This window comes from Grammomys surdaster, unplaced genomic scaffold (assembly GCF_004785775.1).
Source record: "Grammomys surdaster isolate TR1022 unplaced genomic scaffold, NIH_TR_1.0 1087, whole genome shotgun sequence".
In the NCBI taxonomy this organism is placed as follows: Eukaryota; Metazoa; Chordata; class Mammalia; order Rodentia; family Muridae; genus Grammomys; species Grammomys surdaster.
This window is the reverse complement of record NW_021605506.1, coordinates 2610902-2623744: the sequence shown is the minus strand read 5'-3', so window position 1 is coordinate 2623744 and position 12843 is coordinate 2610902. Positions and strand designations below refer to the sequence as shown.

Genomic DNA, 12843 nt, shown 5'->3' with positions numbered 1-12843 from the left:
GATGTCCTTGTCAATCAATAATTTACCCAGACTTATTTATAACAAACTTCTAGTCTCAGTGGTGTTTGCAAGGTAGAATAGACCATTAAAACTGCTTATAAGTCCAGGCTGTAGTACTTATTGCTGGAGTGCTTAATGTTGTCCATCAAAATTTGTAAATTTAGTTCCACATCACAGTTCTTTAACAAAGGACATTAGGGAAAAAAACCTAGAAGAAGTAATTCAAACTTGTAAAACGTAAATCTTCATTTTTTTTTCATGTGAAGCACCCTCCCTCAGGTAGAATAAAAAGAATTCTGATTAACAGTCTATTTCTCAGACATCCTGTTTCCCTGAAGGCTTCTTGCTGCCATTCACTAACCAATTTCCCTTTTCATGATTTTATAATGGATTTGAGCTTTTAATGAAGCTGGTAGAACAATGTGTCGAAAAAACAAAATACAATTTTAATTTTATCCTGCACTCTGAATGGGGAAGATAGAGAAATAAATTGGCAAACAAATAATTCACAGGCATCCTGACCTTGAGAAATCAACAAAACCTCTTTTAGTATTTGTAATTGAAATGTTCCACACAGACTTCAGTGTTTGGTCCCAGGAAATACTTTTAGCCTCTAAGGTTTTAGCAATGGATACAATTTCTAATGGAAAGAAAAAGCTGTCTGATGAGAAGAGCTCACTCAAGAAAGGATATGTGATCCAAATCAACAAGGAACAAGGAGAAAGGATCAGGAAAGCGTACACCTCAGTATCCTTTAAAACCTTCAGCCCCCATGCCCACCTGGTAAAATGGCTCCTCTGACATTATGGTACACACTTTCAGTACTAGTCACCATGGAAGCTATTTATCAACTTTAGCTTGTCATTATTTCTTCACTCTCCTTTCCTGCCTGTTGCTTCTTCTTTCACAGTGCCTGCTACTCCATTCTCCTACCCATGACTTTTCTCTTTCTTAGTATATGTGGCTTTTGAGTTCCTTATGTATTTTACATTCTTTCCATCTCAATAATTTTTCTGGACTATACAAAGCATTGTCCCATAAACCGACCTCTAGTCAACCACCACTCAACTTTGCAACACTTATGGCCAGGATCAAAAGAGAGAATCACATACTTTTGGATTCCATAGCTTAGGAAAGAGAAGAAGATTTCAAGTGAGCAGAAGATACTGATTAACATCTAAACACAGAAATCAGTCTGTGTTCTACCTTTACAGGCAACTAGACTTATGGTGAATGGATGCCATATTTACGAAGCTTTTCAACAATGTTACATGAGCAAAAATATGTGAAGGATGTTCTTTTGTGGTATTTTTATAAGGAAAGAACAAATGACTCCCTACTATACCTACCTCTTTTTTCTACAGAGCACGTTTATACTGTGACAATCCCTACCAGGCTGGGTACATGAATAAAGTTATTAAGAACAATGCTATAGATGTATGTTGTGAAAAAGATCAGTTTTGCACAAGAAGATAAGAATGTGTCAATCTGCATTCTTTTACATGCTGACCACCAATTGAACCAGCACCATTTTCTGAAAATGCTGTTTTTCCCCCCACTGGATGTTTTTGGTTCCTTTGTCAAAGAACAAGAGACCATAGGTGTGTGGGTTCATTTCCGGGTTTTTAATTCTATTCCGTTGATCTACTGTCTGTCTCTGTACATCTACCATGTGGTTATTATCCCTATTGCTCTGTAATATAGCTTGAGGTCAAGGATGATGGGTCCCCCAGAAGTTCTTTTATTGTTGAGAAAGGTTTATGATATCCTGGATTTTTTTTGTTATTCCAGATAAATTTGAGAATTGCTCATTTTATCTCTGTGGAGAATTGAGTTGGAATTTTGATGACTATTACATTGAATCTGTAGATTGCTTTAAGTAAGATGGTCATTTTTACTATGTGAATCTTCTAGATCCATAAGCATGAGAGTTCTTTTCATCTTCTTAGGTCTTATTCAATTTCTTTCTTTGGAGACTTGAAGGCCTTGTCTTACAGATATTTCAGTTGCTAGGTTAGCATCACATATACAAGAAGATAGAAATATTTTCATGCATCCATTTAGATCACCACAGACAACAGCTGGTCTTCAACAACTGTAACGGCCGTTTCTTTTGTAACGGCCGTCGGGTTCTGCTACTTTGTAAAGGCCTGCCGGTTCTGCTGCTCCGGTCGGCAGGTCAGGGTCTAGCAAGAGAGAGAGTGGGGACGGAGGAAGGGGAAAAAAGGGGCGAGAGACGCAAAAGATAGATACAAGACAGAGTCCAGTGGCGTCTCTTCAAGTCTCTTCTTTATTCTCCTCTCTTCTTACTATATTCTCACTCCTTCAGTCTCCTGACACCTCTCACTTTCTCACTCCTTCCTCTACTTCCTACTTCCTACTACCTCCTACTACTTACTACCTCCTACTTTCTACCTCCTACTCCTCACTCCTCAATAGAAAGGAAATCCGGGTATTTATACCCTTTACCACGTGACTTGCCCTCGTGGACAATCTCAACTGAAGCCACTACGTCACGTGCCTTGTAGCCATGGATACCAGGAGCACCTGGCAGCTGGGGGCACTAAACAGTGTAACAAGATGTTTATCAGAGTGCGCTCAGCTATTGCAGGCTGTTGAAACAAGTCTCTTGTCAGGGTATATGGCTCAAGATGGCTGTAAAGATGATAGCCACTTTCGGCTAAGAGTCGGCTCCCAACAAACAACAACAACAGAAACAAGAGAAAACTCACATACATAGGGAAGATGAACAACTATCTACTGTAAGATAAGTTGTTCAGGGAAGAAACATAGAAATTAAAGACTTTTTAGAATTTAACCAAATGAAGGTACAACATACTCAGACTTATTGAAAGCAGTGCTAATAGAAAAACTCATAGATCTTAGCACTTGCCTAAAAAATTGGAGACACTTTACACTAGCAGCTTAACAGCACATCTGAAAGCTCTAGAACAAAGGAAGCAAATACACCCAAGAGTAATAGAAAGCAGGAAATAATCAAACTCAAGACTGAAATCAACCAAGTAGAAACAAAGAGAACTATACAAAGAATCAACAAAACCAGGATCATTGAAAACATCAACAAGATGGATAAACTCTTAGCCAGACTAACCAGAAGGCACAGAGACAGTATCCAAATTAACAAAATCAGAAATGAAAAGGGAGACATAACAACAGAAACTGAAGAAATTAAAAGAAAAATCAGATCCTACTACAAAAGCCTCTACTCAACAATACTGAAACACCTAGATGAAATGGATGTTTTTCTAGACAGATATCAGGTATCAAAGTTAAATCAGGATCAGATAAACCATCTAAACAGTCCCATAACCTCCAAAGAAATAGCAGCATTCCTTAAAAGTCTACTAACCAAAAAAATTCCAGGAGCAGATGGTTTTAGTGCAAAATTCAATCAGACATTCAAAGAAGATCTACCACCCATACTTGACAACTATTTCATAAAATAGAAACATAAGGAACACAACCTAATACATTCTATGAAGCCATGGTTACACTGACACCTAAACCACAGAAAGACTCAACAAAGAAAGAGATGAACCAGGCCTCAAAATAACAGAGATGTCCTGCTTCCATCGTGCTAGGATTTGTGCATTTTGCCACCAAACCTGATGCAAATAGTAAAATAAATATTTTAATATACATGAAGAAATATTATATGCTTTAAATAAAATTGATAATCCAAATGAAGCATGGAGATGGACCACAGACCCGAATGATCATGGTCAAATTAACTGAAACAAGCAAATAATTACAGCAAGTGTTTTTTTGTTGTTGTTGTTTTGTTTTTTAATTTTATGTACTTAGGATGATTGATCTTAAGGCGATGTTCAAGATGACGATATCAGCTATCTACATGGGGAAGATAGTGCTTTTATAACCCAAGGATAAGGAGTTACCATAAGGGTGTTTGGCAGACAAATAAGCAGGTTATAGAAGATAGCATAGTAATTAATGATCATTAATAAGGTCTTAAAAACATATGCTTATAGCAAACATATGAAAAATAGTTTGACTGGATGGCCATCACAACATAAAAAATTGTGATTGAGCCGGGCAGTGGTGGTGCATGCCTTTAATCCCAGAGGCATTAAGTCTGGGATTAGTCTCCCAATCTGGGAGGCAGAGGCAGGTGGATTTCTGAGTTCAAGGCCAGCCTGGTCTACAGAGTGAGTTCCAGGACAGCCAGGGCTACACAGAGAAACCCTGTCTCAAAAAAAAATAAAATTATGATTGATATTTTCTTAATAGGTAGTAAAAAATCATTTATAGTTAAGGATACTGGTGGGGCATAGCCCACTCTTTGAGAAACAGAAGTTTCATGGTCAACAGGAATGAAGCTAGTTTGTTTTTAATATAACATGCCTTTGAAACCTAAGATGGAGGCAGACTGGTTCATCAAAAGATGTGATCATTATAAAAGAGAGGTGATGTAAGACATAGAAAAATTTATATTTAGAAAATATGCTAATCTAAATATGATATCAAAATATAAATATATTTTGAAAACTTCTAACCAAAGTAATTTTTTATCTTCTCATTGAAACTGCTGAATTTTGGGAAAATTAACAGGTATCCATTACATTAGTAGGTATTACAAATTATCATATATAAATTAGTTTCCAAAGTCAGATATTTCTTAGGTACAGGTTGTTTTTATGGGAATGACATTTATTTTCTGGTCTTCTTCACGTTTTCCTTCCTTACTTACTTTCTTCATCTTTCCATCCGTCCTTCATTTCTTCTGTGCCTGTTTCATTTCTTTTTCTTTTCATTTTTCCTTTTTTCCCACTCCTGTCTTTTTTAACTTAAATTTATTTTAATTATAGAAGAGCCATTTTATTTATAGAAATTTCTTATTACTACATTTTGAACTACATTTGTGTAGCTGTTGAAAAGAATGAATTAAATACAAAAGATGATTGAATTGCTTTGGCAAAGGCACCCTATATATTGAACTTAAAGACTTAAATGAGTTATCATATGACCCACAAGAATGTTTCAAAGTCTTGGAAACATTTCCGCATGAAAAAAAATATGTACCAGTAAAAACAAAACTTAATCATAATAGCTGTAAATTAGAAACTCCCAAAAGAACAAGTAAAAAAGAACAAGCAAATTGCTGTATGTCCATTCAATGAACTATTTGCAGCCATAAAAATGAAGTATGAATGCTTATTACAACATGAATGAAATGTAATAATGTGATATGAACTAAAGAAAGGGTTTAGAGTTTAAGCTCCCCATTGCTCTTTCAGAGAACCTAGGTTCAGTCCCCAGCACCCACGTGGTGGCTCACAATTTTCTGTACCGTTAGTCTAAGGCATACAATGATTTCTAACCTTTGTGGGTACAAGGTATGAATTTTGTAAACATATGAACATTCTTTCGAGGAAACATGCATACCTAAAGTAAAACAAAGAAATCTAAAGATGTAAAAATTATCATGGTTATATATAAGAGCTGGCCACAAAATGCCAAATACTGTATGAGTGTATTTGAACACAAGATCCAGAAGTGCCAACCTCTTAGAGATGATGTAAATCAGTAATTTCAGAGAATGAGCTCTAGACTGGAGTGCAAATGACTAGCAGTGGGAATGAGGCTTAATTCAGTGTGGAAATATTCTGGCATTAAGATAAAGGACAGCAAAATTTATGAACAACTCACTAAATCCCACTGAGTGATTCAAATAATCACTTTGTTCTAAGAATTAAGTGGGTATGGCATCTCTTCCTTAATTTAGTTAGTAGGAACTCTTCCTTAATTCTTTTCTCTCTTCCCCCAGCCTCTTGGTCTTTACATTATAGCCCATATTGCTCTAAAAGTCTCTGTGCATGCTCATGCACTAACATTAGCATCTGGAGAGAGCCCTGTTATGAACAGAATCATGTAATATAGCTCGGAGGATACACATTACATAGTGAAATATCAAACTAGCAGTGAATCAAGATACTGAAGCCAATACTTTAACAACTCTTATTATCAGTAAATCAGGTAATTAAAGGAAGACTTTATAAATGAAGAAGGAGACTAGACAAATGAAAATGGGAGAAAATGTAAGGATGCTGGAGGAATAAAGAGGAAAGGGTGGTTGTGGATTTAATCAGAACAAATCATATGCATGCATATAAGTCTCAAATAATAAAAATGCTAACAATTTAAAAAGAATTGCATGTAGAGCTGGACAAGTGCTAAGTGATGAAGAACATTTAATCCTGTTTCCAGAAGTCTTGATTTCACTTCTTAGTGCTCATGTATGCTTCCAAACACCCATGTCAGGAAGATCACAACTGTCTATTTCTCCGAGAGCAAAGGATTCAACTCTCTCTGCTAGCCTCTTGTGTACATACTCACGTATAAACACACAGGCATGTACATAATCAAAAATAAATATGTTTTAAATTAATTCTGTAGTAATATGAAATAATGTGATTGCAAAGGAACATGGCTATTACAAGGAAATCACTGCTTCCTATGTCTGCAAATCATGCATTTGTGTGAATTATCCATTTTCTATTTATCCCCTGTTTCTTTAGTAGTCACTTAATAATTTTTCAATCATAAAACAAATAAAAAATGCACTAACATCTGATGTTTTATTGATATTAAACTATGTTAGCTGTTAATGTCTGTTTTAGTATCCAAGAATTTGCTTTGCCCATACAACAGATGTCCTTTAATAAATCAACTTCTATTTTCTCATCAAATAAGTTAGATAGAAAGGTGATGTGAAAGGTTTTATTGATTGCAGATTCAATGGGTTCTAGAGTTACCTATATAACTGAATTCTAGGCATTTCTATTAGCGACTTTTATGAACAGGTTCAATAAAGAAGAAAGATCCATTGTGAATGTGGGAGCATATTATGGTCAACGATCTTGAAATAAGCAAAAGGAACAGGCAAATTGAGCACCAGGATTTATGTGTCTCTGCTTCCTAGTTGTTGGATACAAAGGATCAGCTGCTTCACATTCCTGCCTCCATGCATTCCTAGCTAGGATAAACTGCCTTTGGTTTGTTAGACAAATAATCTCTTCTGAATTTAAGTGGCTTTTTTTTTCAGGGAATTTTCATAGCAATGAAAAGAGTAAGTAAAAAAGTAAATAAATACAGAAATAGGAATATTAATCACATTTTTTTGTTGGATTGCAGTGTGCATTTGGGAGCTGTTGGGTTAATGTGTGGGTCCTGCCTCTGTCTCACCATGTGTGTAGGTTCTCTTGTCGGGACAGAGCTGTGGGAATTTGTGTTCATTCCACTTTGGTGTAGGGTGGATATTGGGCTATGTGAAGCACAGGGATTCTGCTCTGAGGTGGGGAATCATAGTCTGAGGGAGCCAGAACTCTTGGCTTAGGGGTCACCAGGTCAAAAGGTGGCTGGAAAGAGTTTGATTCTTAGACCCTTAGGTTTGATTCTTAGGCTCTTAGGTGCCTCTGGGAAGCCGTGGGAGGGCTGAGACTCAAGTAGGGGCATATGGGCTAGATTTACCTATAGCTGAAATGGCGTGGGTGGGGGGGAAGCTTACGCTGCATCCCACAGGCATGAGGGTTCTTGGTCACAGTGACTCACTTGGCTGGGTCACAGCTGGTTCAGCCTGCTTGCATGGGTTTGTGGCCTCTGTTGTTGGAAATGCAAAGAGTTCTTCCGTGGGAGATTAGACAGTGGCTCTACAGATGAAGGTCTGCTCCTCTGTTCCCCACAGTGGATTTCAAAGAAGGAAAATAGTCCATGGTCTTACGACATTTATTGTCATTGCAGAAATCAGATGAAAACTATACTCCAGTTTTTTCAGGGAGGGCCTGAGGTTAAATACTTTTTGCAAGGAGGAGAATCTGGAAAGAAATGTTTAATTGGCTATGCCTTTCTGGCTTTTAGATAACTCGTTAATACGGAGATCTGTCTTGATGCTCTGTAGCCTGTAGTCATGCTCTCTTCTTGTGGAAGGGCTAATGGACATTGTCCTAGGTGACTGAATGACCCCACTCTATAGAGGTCTTTTGCCTCCTGTCAGGAGGCTGGAGTCTGGAAGCATGCGATCCCTTAGGATCATCTGGGGTCTCTGGTGATTTCTAGCCCATGCTCAAAGAGAAATAATCATGCTATCCTTTCAGGGTCCTACATTCTACGGGTAAAGTAAAATGTCTTCTCATATCTTAAAAGGGATCTGAGCATATCACAGGATTTTTATATTCAGTTTGAAAAAACAACTAAAAATCTTATAGTGAGGTAGGATAGCAGAACCTATGGACAACTTTCCAGGATTTTTTTTTCTCTTTTCAAGCTTTGTCCTTAATTCATAGGGATATAGACAAGGATGAAACCCTTCAGCAATTATCCCAAGCAACTACAGAGCATCAGAACACTTTGTTCATGGAGAGCTCATTTCCTTCAGAAATGGGCTTACTATTTGAAAGTTGTTAATGTAGAACTGAAATTTATTTTCCTGGTAGATTTCTTCTGTAGTAAATGATAAAATCAACTTTCAAACACTAAAATCAAATGTCTTGGAAACTATTAGTAAACTGTTAATTCAGGTCATGACATTTTTTAAGGTGAATATTACCTACTTTGTTGAAAAACTAAGAGAATTCTCCACCATCATCCTCTGGACTGTACTCATTTTTTGTCATCAGAGACAAACTTTATGTTTTGACTTCATTAGGAGAATATTCCCAACAGTCAAGCACTATATGTATTCAATAAAACATACCACAACATGTTCCCAGAACAAAGTTTCCATATTGTTTTATAATTATCTCAAAAGTACATTTTCAAAGATCAATATTGTTATACTCACTCTCATATCAGTATAACTCTTTTGTATGAGTTTTGAATTCTGGTACTAGATTGACCAAAACATTAAAATGTAAGTACAACTTGTAAAGCAAAGCATGGATAACATATATCTCTTAAATATAACTAATGTGCAGGCTAAAGAATGTAAAAAAATATGCGTTTTAAGTAATCATAAAAACCTGAGTTTCAGTCCTCTGAACACACATGAATGTCAGTATGCTGTGCATCTTTGACCTCAGTACTGGGTGAAAGAAACAGCTGCTGAACCACTCAACTCAACCAAAATGCAAAGCTCCATATTTAACAAGAGGCCACGTTTAAAAAAAAAAAAAAAACAGAGAAATAAAGAGGAGCCCCATTAGCATTGTCTATTGGCTTCTGCTTCTTCAGAGGACTACTATTGGGAATGTAGACTTACATATGTTGGTATATATTACACACAGAGTCATGAAATAATACTTGAGACCATGTGGTTTTCTTCTATAAAATGCTTACTTTAAAAGATTTTTTTCTTACTTCTTTAAACTCTAATATTCTCTAAAGGCATAGTTGACTTTGTATGAGAAAAGTGGTAAGAAAATGGTCACAGCATTTCAGCTTTTCTACCACTAAAGAATGAAGCAATAAGGAGAATCCTTTGATTGGTGACTTGATCTCAGCTAACCTGGCCACTGAGACGCAGTTCCTTGGACAAACTTTTCAAACTCACATTTATAGCACCTAGAGTATACTCCAACTACTGGAGAGAGTGTGAATTTTTTTTCAAGGTGGCTAAAATTTAAATTATTTGCCTGGTGAGCCTGATGACCAGAGAGCTATATCAAGAAAACTTATAAGATGTCAGATGCTATGAATGGCAACTGCAACCCAGGAGTCTTGTGTTTAGATGTGAGGTGGAGACAGGAAAATAGTATGGAAGCTTGTCAGCCTGAAATATTACACCAGAAACAAGAAAATGACTCTTTTTTTTTAATGCTTTTTTATAGCATGTTTTACAAGGGGAGGGGGTAAGAAGGGCAAGGTGGTGGAAAAGTACAAAATCTTCTTGGCCTGTGCCTTGAAACATGTCATGGTCTATAAGGTACTCTGCCTTGAATTATGATCTACCTGCTGTTCTAAAGAAGATATGGTACACTGCTTGAGTTATGGTCTCCCTGCTATTCTTAAGATGATATGGTACACTGCTTTGAGTCTATCTGCAGTTGCTAAGCAGGATCTTGCAGTTGCCAAGCTTCAGAGGACATTGTGCAGGTGGGGAAAGGTAGGGGGTGAGGGTAAGGGCGAGGGTCCTGGCTTCTGGCATCTCCCCCTTCTCTGTTTAGTTAGAGAAGGCATCTTATGATCAATCCCAACTATGTGAATTTTGAATTTGGATGTCTAATTATGGGGCGTCTTAGACAAGTTCACAACCCCAAAACACTGATGTGAGACGAGTCACATCGATGGTCGAAGGCTTTAGGCTGTCGACGATGGGCAACGTCAAGGGACTCCGATGTGGGTGAAAGGAGGGTGAGAGCCCTGTCTTAGGCCATGTAGGCTGCACCCACTCCCAGCACCACGCACTCCTTTTCGGCTGCATTGGGTGGGCCCCTGGGAAGTGGATCTACAATAATCCCGTCATTGGGCTAACTCACAGCCATCCTAGTCCCTTTGTGAATGTTCAAGTTACCAACCATTTGTCAGTTTGGGGTGTAATATTGTCATAAAGGAAGGCTCCCCAATGTTAGCGGCCATATCAAGGGCGGCCTTGGTTTAGGAAAAAAGCCAATTTTTGTTGTGGTGATCAAGAGGCCAAGCTCTCTAGCGAGAGAAGCGAGGACAAAGCCAGGCAAACCAGGAACCCTTCTGGAGGGTGTGGAAGTCTAGCGGTCGACCGCTAGAAAATGACTCTTAAACATGTTTTTTTATTTATAAAACTAACATGTGAGCTTAAAAATAAACATATACTAGGAAGATGAGGTAGCCCATAGTTACTTGTCTCATGGACCTCGAGTCTCCTCGGCCATGGACTCTGGACAGTTGATGTGCTGAACTGGCTCTCTGTCGGAAGCAAGGACCATACACCCAAAGCCATCTGTCCCAACAACCATGAGGTACACATCAATGACAAGAGTAGTGACAATGGAACAAGGCACATGAGCTCAAGGAGAACAGGTGACAGGCATTGACTGGACCCCTGAAAGTACCCTTATTGTGACCTGCGGCACAGACCACAAGGACAATGTGTGGACATTGAAGGTTCACACATGGAAGCCCACAATGGTCGTCTTTTGTATTAATTGAGATGCATGTTGTGTGCGCTGGACCCCCAATGAGAACAAGTTCTCTGTGGGCAGTGGTTCCCATGTCATTTCCATTTGTTACTTTGAGCAGGAGAATAATTGGTGGGCTTGCAAACACATAAAAAAGCCCATCTGTTCCACTGTCCTCAGCCCAGTATGGCAACCTAACAACTTGCTTCTGGATGCAGCTCCTGTTACTTCAAGTGCATGATCTCCTCTACCTATATCAAGGAGGTGGAGGAACAGCCAGCCCCTACACCGTGGGGGCACCAAGATGCCTTTTGGGGAGCTGATGTTTGTTTGAATAGAGCAGCAGCTGTGGCTGGATACATGGCATTTGCTTCTCAGCCAGTTGGAGTAGAGTTGCTTCGGTCAGCCATAACAGGACTGTGTCCCTAGTAGATGGTGGCAAGAAGATGGCTGTGGCAACCCTGGTCTCTGAAAAGTTTCCACTCCTGGCTATCACTGTCATCACAGAAAATAGTCTAGTTGTAGCAAGTCACAACTTCTTCCTGGTACTCTTACCTATGACAATACTGCAGGGATACTGAACTTTGGTGGCCGACTGGATGTGCCAAAGCAGATCTCCCAGCATGGCCTGACAACCCTAGTACACTTCCAGAATCTCAAAAAAGAGGCCAGCTCTGAGAATGGTGCAGCCACAGCAGCCACCCTGGTCTCACTGTACAAGAACAGCGTCAGTCAAATCTTGATTGTTAGCAGAAGCAAGGCCAAGTGCTCACAGTTCTGTACTACAGGCATGGATGGTAGCAGGAGCATCTGGGATGTGAAGATCATGGAGACAACCTTGAAGGACTTTAAGATCAAATGATCTATGAGGAATGGTGCCCTCAACCCAACTGCTGAGGAGGAAGGAAGGGGGACTGGGGAGGCTAAGGGCTACTTTGCTGAATGCTTCTAGAGTACAATAGATGTCTGCAAATGTTCTGCTGTCTCTCCAAGGAGGTGAAGAGGCAAGAGGGGAATCTTTCCTTAACAAAAATGTGCATTTTAAAGAAGGCTCTCATTTATTGCAAACCAAAAAACAAGACAAAGACCCAAAGTACAATGCTGGTCACGAACTACTTCACAGTGTGGACTAATGAACATACAAATGTGAAAAAAAATAAGCATATACCATTCTCTCTGTCTCTGTCTCTGTCTCTGTCTCTGTCTCTCTCTCTCTCTCTCTCTCACACACACACACACACACATGCACACACACACACAAACATTAGGGAGCTTTATTGAATGTAGGAGGGGAAGAGGGAGAGAGAGGGGGTATTTATTAATCGTTAACTTCTTTGCTGTGGATTTTCAGTTCCTGCATTTTCTCTGGCATAGTTCAAAGAAAATATCAAAAATTGCATTTCTGCTGACAGACTATCTGCACAAGCTATGGAAAGAAGAAATTGCATTTTCTGGAACATTAAAAGAATAGGTGTGATGCTATTAACAGATGCAAGTTTCTTCCCGGCTTTGAGCTGGTAGTTGTTAATATTCCGAGATTTTTTTTCCCAACATTTTTAGCAGTAGCTCTTTCACAGTCATCCTTAGCTGGGATGATTCCCTAAGAAGAGACAAGTATGACTCCAGAACTTACTGGTTGGGGGGGGGGAGGAGAAGTAGGGTATGAATTGGATATGGTGGTGTTTAATCATCACATGGGATTTATTGATGCTGACTTACCAAGTATTTTATTAATGCAAAGGTGTCACAATGTTAATATATTTTATATCTTTTA

At 38.7% G+C, this 12843-nt stretch overlaps 1 pseudogene; it reads left to right on the top strand.

Annotated features, from left to right (window-relative positions):
- The first annotated feature begins 627 nt into the window (after positions 1 to 627).
- Positions 628 to 11931, top strand: LOC114634751 (annotated as a pseudogene).
- Positions 11932 to 12843: the final 912 nt, after the last annotated feature.